Raw genomic sequence first — 8,509 nt, 5'->3', positions numbered from 1 at the left:
AAACCCATTTGCACAGATGAGGAAATTGAAGATTCGATTTCAGCTGAACTCTGCCCGTGGGGCTCTGGCTTAGCTGTCACAAACGGAGGGGCCCTGCGATGATTCGGTCTTGTCAGCTGATTTTTACAGATGGGGAAACCCATGCCCAGAGAGGAAGAGGGATTTCCCCCAAGACTGTAAGCGGATGGAGGGACCCTAGCACCGTGCCATGCCTCTGGCATCATGCTTTACACACACGGCAGGAGTTTGGTGAAACCTCTGGAATGAATGAACAAATGACTGTGTGCGTGGTTTTTGTGCAGCCTTCCTGCTTGGACCATAACCACTGTGACAGTGTCTTACTCACATCTGAGTCCCCGTGCCTCGCGCCAGACCCACAACGAAGGTCCTCTGTCAGTGTCCGTGGGAGGGAAGAATCAGTCTCTTGTGTCTTGATTCACTACAGCTTAACTCTTAATTCTCACTTCACGGTGTCTGGGTTTAGTTTGTTGTCCGCAACCGGAGGGTGAGGAATGGACCTTCTCCCTCCCTTGTAGAGGAGGCCGTGCTCGGCATGCAGAGGTGCTCAGTCCCCTTATTCTTGCCCTCATTACTACGTACTGAGCACTCACTATGTACTGGGCGCTGTGCCGGGTGCTGGCCAAGCATGGTGATACAAGGCAACTCCAGCTGTGACCTGCCCCCCCAGGGATCGCCTCTAGAGCACCCCACAATGGCACCTCTGCTTCTGCCCACTGTGGCTGTGATGGGCAGGGCCGCCAGCTGGGGCTCCCTCGAACTGTGGGGAGTCTAGGATGAGGACCTATTCCAAAGTCCATCATCTCCGCCGCCCATTCTTTGCTGGTCCTCTTAAGCCCAGTCTGTCCAGTGGTGCCAGTCCACAGGAGGAGGAGGCTGCCAGCTGGATTCTGCTCACTCATCTAGTCATTCAACAAACATTTACTGAGTGCCTTCTGTGTCTGTGTGCCAAGTCCCATGGTTGTAAGAGATATCCTGTCCTCGGGATCATCCTTGCTAGAAATGTCTGCGTAAGTCAGAAGGGGTTGGGGCCAAGTGACCAAATTTAGCTTGGCTCAGGCCAGGGCGGGGAATTTATTGTCACCTATCACCAAACACAGGGATGGCCTCGGGCACTGCTGAGAGTCTTTCTCTACCTCGCTTGTCTTTGCCTGTTGGTTCCTTCTCTCCTTCTCAGAGCCGACTTTTCTTGCCCTGAGAAGATGTGGCCACTGTCAAAATCAGGGTTCACAGATGCCCAGCGTCACCCCTTTGCAGCGCTAACTAGAAAGTTCCCAGGGAGGCTGAGAACAGAAGAGAAGGGACTGCTCAGATGACATAACAGAATGGCTCCAAGAACCTGATTTCTGTGTTGTTATTCTGGCCCATTTCATCTTGATTCCTATACCTGTGGTTCACGGACATTTTGATAGTAAGCTGAATGAGTAAATTTTTTTTTTAATTGAGGAGGATACTCAAGGGGGTCACACAGAATTCAGAGGCATGAAGGAATGTTACAGGAAGTGGGGACCCCAGCAGCCAGGGGCCTTCAGTTTCAGAGTTAACGAACCTCCTCCCAGCATCGAGGTGCCATCACACGGTACCAGTATGACAGCAGGAACTGGTACGTTGCTGGTGGGAATGCCACGTGGTGCAGCCACCTTGAGAGTTTGGCAGTTTCTTATGAAACTAAGCACAGTCTTCCCAGACCATCCAGGAATCCTGCTGCTTGGTATTTACCCAACTGATGTGGAGACTTACGTCCCCACAAAACAATGGCACACGAATGTTTATGGCAGTTACATTCCTTGCCCAAACCCGGAAGCAAGCAAGCTGTCCTTCAGGAGGTGAACGGATAAGCAGTGGTACATCCAGGTAATGGACTATTATTCAGCGCCAAAAAGAAAGGCGCTCTCAAGCCACAAAAGGACGTGGAGGAAACTTGAATACATATTGCTAACCAAGAGGGGTCAATCTGCAAAGCCTACATACTGTGTGATTACAACTATATGACAACCTGGAAAAGGCAAAACTATGGAGACCGTAAAAAGATCAGGGGCTGTCAGGGGTTGGAGGGAGGGAGGGATGAGTCAGGGGAGAACAGAGGACTTTCAGGGCAGTGAAATGTCTCTGTATGATACTGCGATGGTGGACACAGGTCATCACACATTTGTCCAAACCCATAGAGTGAACAACATCAAGAGTGAGCCTTGATGTAAACTCTGGCCTCTGGGTGACAGTGGAGCATCTATGTAGGGTCATCAGCTGTAACTCTGGTGTGGGATGTTGATAGTGGAGGAGGTTATCTGGTGGCGGGGGGAGAGGGGTATGGGAACTCTCTACTTTTTGCTCAATTTTGCTGTGAAATCTAAAACTACTCTAAAAACACTAAAGTCTACTCATGTAAAAAAGTAACAACCTGCCTATGGGCTGGATGTGGCCTGAGGGTCAGCTGGCTACCAGCATGTGGCCCTTGACAAACTGACCCTACCTTTTCAAACCCACGCACCGCTTGGTTTCAAGACTTCCTCTTTCCCACCAAGTGTGCATGTGAAGTGAGGATGTTTTCATGCTCCGAGGGCATGGTCACCATCGGAGATGCCCGTACCTGCCTGTTAGATGTCCTGATTGGCACAAAGTTACAAAAGTAGCCATAAAGAGGTAAGACAGTTGTAGGCCACAGCCCAGGCATCCTGTCTGGGGTTGAGTAGCAAGTCGTTAGGCTTTCTGGAATAAAGGATAGTTCAGGACCTCACCACTGCCTTCCCGAACCCTGGAGTGTCTAGGCTGGAACGTTCGTGGTAATTAAGGAAACAGAAGAATCATGAGGTGGGACCATCTTCCTCAGTCTCGGGTATGGAGACAGGGGCCTTATCCTGCTGCCAGGAGCCTGTGGAGAGGGTGGTGCCTAGTGGTCCATGGTGCAGAAGCGTGTGCGCTGCTCTGAGGACCAACATGAAGCTGGGTGGAAGGTTTTGTAGGATCCTGCGCCAAGACCAAACAAATTCCACCCCCAAGAGTTCCATCTGCTTGGGTCTCAAAATCACACCAACACGCTACTTCAGCTCGGTGGTCAAGGTCACCCGCAGCTGTCACGAATCATGCTGAGAGAATGCACTCTTAGGGTGCGATGGAAATGGTACTGGACCTGCGTGATCTCTCTCTTCAAGACCTACAAAGTCTAATGGTGAGGAACATCAGACAAACTTCAGATGAGGGGCCTCCTGCAAGGTACCTGACCAGGAATCGTCAAAACTGGCAGGTCAGCAGAAACAAGGGAAGTCTGAGATGCCCCCACAGCCAAGAGGAGCCTAAGGAGGCGTGACGACTAACTGTTATTTGGTGTCTTGGATGGGATCCTGCGATAGAAAACGGACACTGGGTAAAACCTGTAAAAATCTGAATAAACGATGGACTTTAGTTAATAATAATGTATGAGTGTTGATCCATTAATTGTAACCAAGCTGCCACTCTAATGTAAGATGTTAATAAAGGGAAAGGGTGCAGGTGGGAGAGGGTGGTGTGGACGTCTCTGTACTATTTGCTCGGTTTTTTTGGAATCTGAAGCTGTTCTAAGAAAAGTAATGGTTAAGAATTAATAAAGTCTATTGGTTTTTAAAAACCACACACACAGCGAGGACTTTGGGTCTGATAGCTTGGGTTCACATGCTTGATTTAATAATACAACTTTTGGCTGTGTGACCTTGGGCGAGTTATTTTAACCCCTTTAAGCCTCTGTTTCATCATTTGCAGTTAAGGACTTTTCAACTCACTGGGTCGTTTGGAGAATAAAAGAATACAGGGTCCATGAAGGGCTTGGCACAGTGCCTGGCATATATATTAAATGATAACTATTATTATAGAAATATATTCACGTATACATGTGCCGGAGTTATTATGGGTGCAGGGTATGTTTTTATTATTCTATTTTATTATTTTTTAAAGCAAAAACTGTCATTTAAAAACTGTCAGCCAGTCCTGTGGCTAGCAGGAACAGTCTTCTGTGTTCAAGCCAAAAGCCCTTGATTGTTTCCCAATTAGGTGGACGTCAGACAAATAGATACTCACTGTCAGGGTTTGAGTTGGGGTTTTGGTGGGGAGGGGTCGCTATTTGTCTTCTTTGGAGCCTGGGCTTTTGTTTTCCACTGGGCTCAGTCCCCCCCACCCACCTCATCCACTGTGCTCAAGGGTCACTGGGAGGAGGTGAGCCAGTTCGCACACAGGCCAAGAGGGCCTCTGGAAGAAGAGGGACTGAAGCCCCGACATTGACCTTGAAGGTCCAAAACCTTGAGAAGGGACTCTTGATCAGATGCTCCTCATCCAGGAAGGCAGTCTGACCTGAGAAACAGGGCACCACACTGTGTGTGGGGAGGGTGGCCGGGGTGCCAATTCTCGGCACAGCCCCTTCTGGTCCAGCCCCTGGCATCATCTCCCATGGCACAGAGACCCGTGGTGGCGCACACCACACGGAAGGATGGGACTTCGGTCCCCATCCCGCACTGACAGATGCTGACTCGAGGGGCCCGAGCTTCTGAGGCAATTGACGCAGCAGGCAAAACTGGACACGGTCCTGGTCTCCTGGGTGGTGGGGGGTACCTCCTGCCACGATACACGGGATGAGAGGGACTTTGCCTCAAAGTCTGTCTGTTTCTGCAGAAACACCATGTGGTGATAGCTGCAGCTGAGGACATGGTCAGCTTTCTTCATTTCCTTTTCTAAACGATAGCAGAGGTCTTACCAGGTCTTACCCCCCAGACCACATAGGCCCTGGACCACTGGATCATAATAGAAGGGCCACTGGGGAAGAATAGCTTTTCTCTCAAAGAGCAGAAGTTGCTGTCATTTAGCCATTAAGAGAAATGTGACTTCATCTTGTGCCTTGGGCTGGAGAAATGGACTTACTGGTTACCTGCATAAATATCCACACACACAGACATTTTAAACCCATTTATAAACATGCACATGTGTGCACACACACATATACACATGCTTATACACACGTACACACATCCACATATATACACACAGACATATACGCACGCACCCACGTACATGCATACACACACTCCACACACATGCTTATACACACACGCTTATACACACACATCCACATACGCCCACGTCCATAAACACATAACACACACACAGGTGCAGACACGTGCTGCCCACTCTGCTTATTGTCTTGGCAAGAAAAGTTCTTGCCTTTTTTGCACTCCGCTTTTCTTTCCAAGTCTGGGATTCTTGGAAAGGGTTTCCAGCGCCGGTGGGGGAGGGGGAAGGAGCAGGGGAGTGGCAGGCCATGTGGAGAGAAGCTAATTTGTTTCTGCAGTCGACAGATGGGGTGAGGACAAATTACGCAGTGGGTATTAAAACTCCTTTCTAAATTCAACAATATTTGCAAACTGATATGAGCCCCCCAGAAGCAATAAGAGAAAGTGTACAATCTGAGACCCAGTTCCAAACTCTCTTACAAGGTGGGGCTATTTAAAAATCTGTAATGCATGCCTTGCCTGGAGTGCATATGCCCCCAAGGAAATATTGGCCACAATCTGACTGTGGCTACTAGGAAAAAAATAGGATACATTATGGCTGTACAGAAAGTTTTCTGCCACAAAGACATATGAGACCTTTCGGATATTCTACAATGAGTAAGTTTAAGGCTTATAGAAGCAACAGCTATTGGTCTTTTTTTTTTTTTTAATCATTGTAAAAACAGTATGTGTTTGTTGTAGGAAACAGAAAAATGGAAAGACTGAAAATCCCTCTATCCAGAGAGAACTGGTGTTATTTTAAATAAATGTTTCTAAAATATTGTTAACATATACACCCACCATATCCTTCTCTCCATGTAGATAGAGCTATCTGTACACTTGCACATATTGGTTTATAATTTGCTTTTTCATTTAATGACAGATGCAAAATATTTTCTCGTTTTTCAATATCATTTCAAGTAACCAAGATGACCATCTCTACAAGCACAGACACACAGATCTTCTCAAGATCTCAAGATTCAAGAACCCTTAGGGAAGAGAACCAACCCGGCTGCCCCACCCCCCACCCTCATCTAACCACCTCCATCCCCAGAGAGGAGGGGGCAGCCACCGCGAACCTGGATGTTCAGCATCCTCGGAACACGCATGCACATCTGGAGGAATGGTTACCAAGATTAATGTCATGCTCAGTGTCAGAACTCCCTCTGACATTTCCTCAGTTTATCCAAACAATTTAGGGGAGCCCTCTGGGGCTTCGGAACCACACTCTGCAGTGCGAGGCCAACACTTAACCTCTTGAATTCTCATTTCCCTGGAGACACACGTGCACATTTTATTCTTTAATTGCTAAAACAATGAGGTCGTGTACCAAACGGAAACAGCGAGAACATGAAAGAATTTAAGGCAAGAATGCAAAAAAGGAAAATCTGGACACTTTGGGCTAATGGGAATTGTAATGCTTCTAACTAGGGTTTGAGAGCCAGAAGGAAATAGAAACTAAAAGATTAAAAAAAAAAAAAAAGTGTTTTTGAAACCATTATGTGTATTAACCAGGATCTGGAACCAAATGAAGTTCTTTAAACATGACTCAGAGAATATTTTGTTACCTTGCTTCCCCTGCTAGCTGAGGTTTAGTTTGGTTTTAAACCAGTTAACTGCTATTTAGAAATTATTTCTCTCCGTGGATAATGCATGCCATGTAACTAATGCATCTTCCATATTGCTTTGGCTGCCAGGGGGCTCAGGAACTCAAATTACTATATAGGTCTTGTATATTTATGTCGTAGTATTCCCTCTGGTTTTGATTTTTTTCCCCCCGATCCTGGTTTTTATCTACTTAGGTTTTTGTTTTATTGCATGTATTTCTTGTAAGCCACCTCAAATCTTTTGTTAGATAGATTTGTAGATCAAAACAACTTGGGTTTGTGGTTCAGTTTAAGAAGAAATGAACATTTTGGTTTGGTTTTGGAGTTCAGCAAATTAGTGTGATTAGCTCTGATTTGAGGTTTACAGTTCTATTACGTTAAAGTCCTTGGTATTTAATACATCAAAGAGACTGAGAGCTTGACTTAACCTCCTGCGTGTTAACACTGCACAGTACATCTCATGTCTGTTTCCAATGATTCTGGCTGGGGTAAGACGCTCTTCGAGATTCTATCCTGGAATCTGGCTCACCCTCTAGACTTGGTGGGGTGGATGTGTGAGCGCCGGCTTTCAAACTCAGACGCAATGAAGAATTTAGAAAGGAGAGTGACCCATTAGACTCCAATCTTTCCCTGCATTCTCGCTTTTAAAGAGACGAAGGCCCAAGACTTCTGCGTGCAGGAGGGCACCCATCCTTCATTGCAACGTGTTCCATTTGGCAAGACAGCAAGGTGACACCGAGAGGTTCTTGCATCCTGCACCTGTGCACCTTTTCAGGGTCAGGAACCTTCCCACCAGGGGATGGAGACGATCGGGCACAAGAGGGAGCAGAGTCTCCCCAAGGAAGAGAGAAGATCAGAACACGGCTTAGGCCTGGATTCCAGAGCTTTGACTCTCCGTGTTGGCCCTGGTGGATCCTCCAGGGGTCTTTTGATTCCATCAAAACCCACTCGTTCATGCTAATGTCTAGACAGAGGCTGTTGGTGGTGGTGGAACAAGGTACCCTGGGTCCTGGGTGCTGCTAAGACACTCGCTGTCAGTCTGAGCTTGGCAGACCCTTCACCGCCCTGGGTCCCCACCTTCTCCCAGGCCAGTGGAAGCGGAGGAGACTCAGAGGGGGGAAGCTACACATCTTGGACCTCCACTATTTTTCAAAGATCACGTTTGCCCTTTTCCCGGCTTCATCTTTTATTAGCTGCATGACCTTGACCAAGTGACTCTTTCTCTCTGAACCCAGTTTCCTCATCTGAGAGTGGAAATGACATATTTACCACCGAGCTAATGAGGCTTACGTCTCAGGGTCTCTCCCGTTGCACAGGTCTCCTCTGAGCCCAGGAAGGAGCCCTGGCAACATGTTCACATGTTTTAGTAAAATTGAAAAAGAAAGCTATTTTAGCCACAGTTGGTTAAGGACTGCTGTCTCTTTGCACTTGATTTCCTCTCTGTCACTCTCTGTCACGGTCATTTTGGGATCAGGCAAAGAGAAAGATGAATAGGGCTACATTTGCTTTGAGTTTAATGGGATATATTTGAGTGGCTGCCTTCTTAGGGTAGGAATGGCTTCTCAAAATGCTCTACCTCCCCTTGAATACTCCTACCTCCCCAGACTAGGAGTCTTAGGATGAAGATGCAGGGCCAGAGGCCTTTCCCAAACATGAAAGGTTCCTAGTACCCTTTACAGCAGAAGTATGTAGGTAGTGAAGGAAATACAAAGTTTGAAATGTATGGAGCCAGGAGCTAGTCGGCAGGAAATACTTCTGATCATTGGCCATGTAAGACTGCAAGCAGGACATTTGGTTTTTGTAGATCTCTAATTAAAATAGAAATTCTTTCTTCTCAGAAACGTGCTTGGTAATGTGGCATACATGGTTTTAAAA

The sequence above is a fragment of the Camelus dromedarius genome, chromosome 27, assembly GCF_036321535.1.
Source record: "Camelus dromedarius isolate mCamDro1 chromosome 27, mCamDro1.pat, whole genome shotgun sequence".
Lineage (NCBI taxonomy): Eukaryota > Metazoa > Chordata > Mammalia > Artiodactyla > Camelidae > Camelus > Camelus dromedarius.
The sequence above is the reverse complement of the archived record's forward strand: the minus strand, read 5'-3'. Positions refer to the sequence as shown.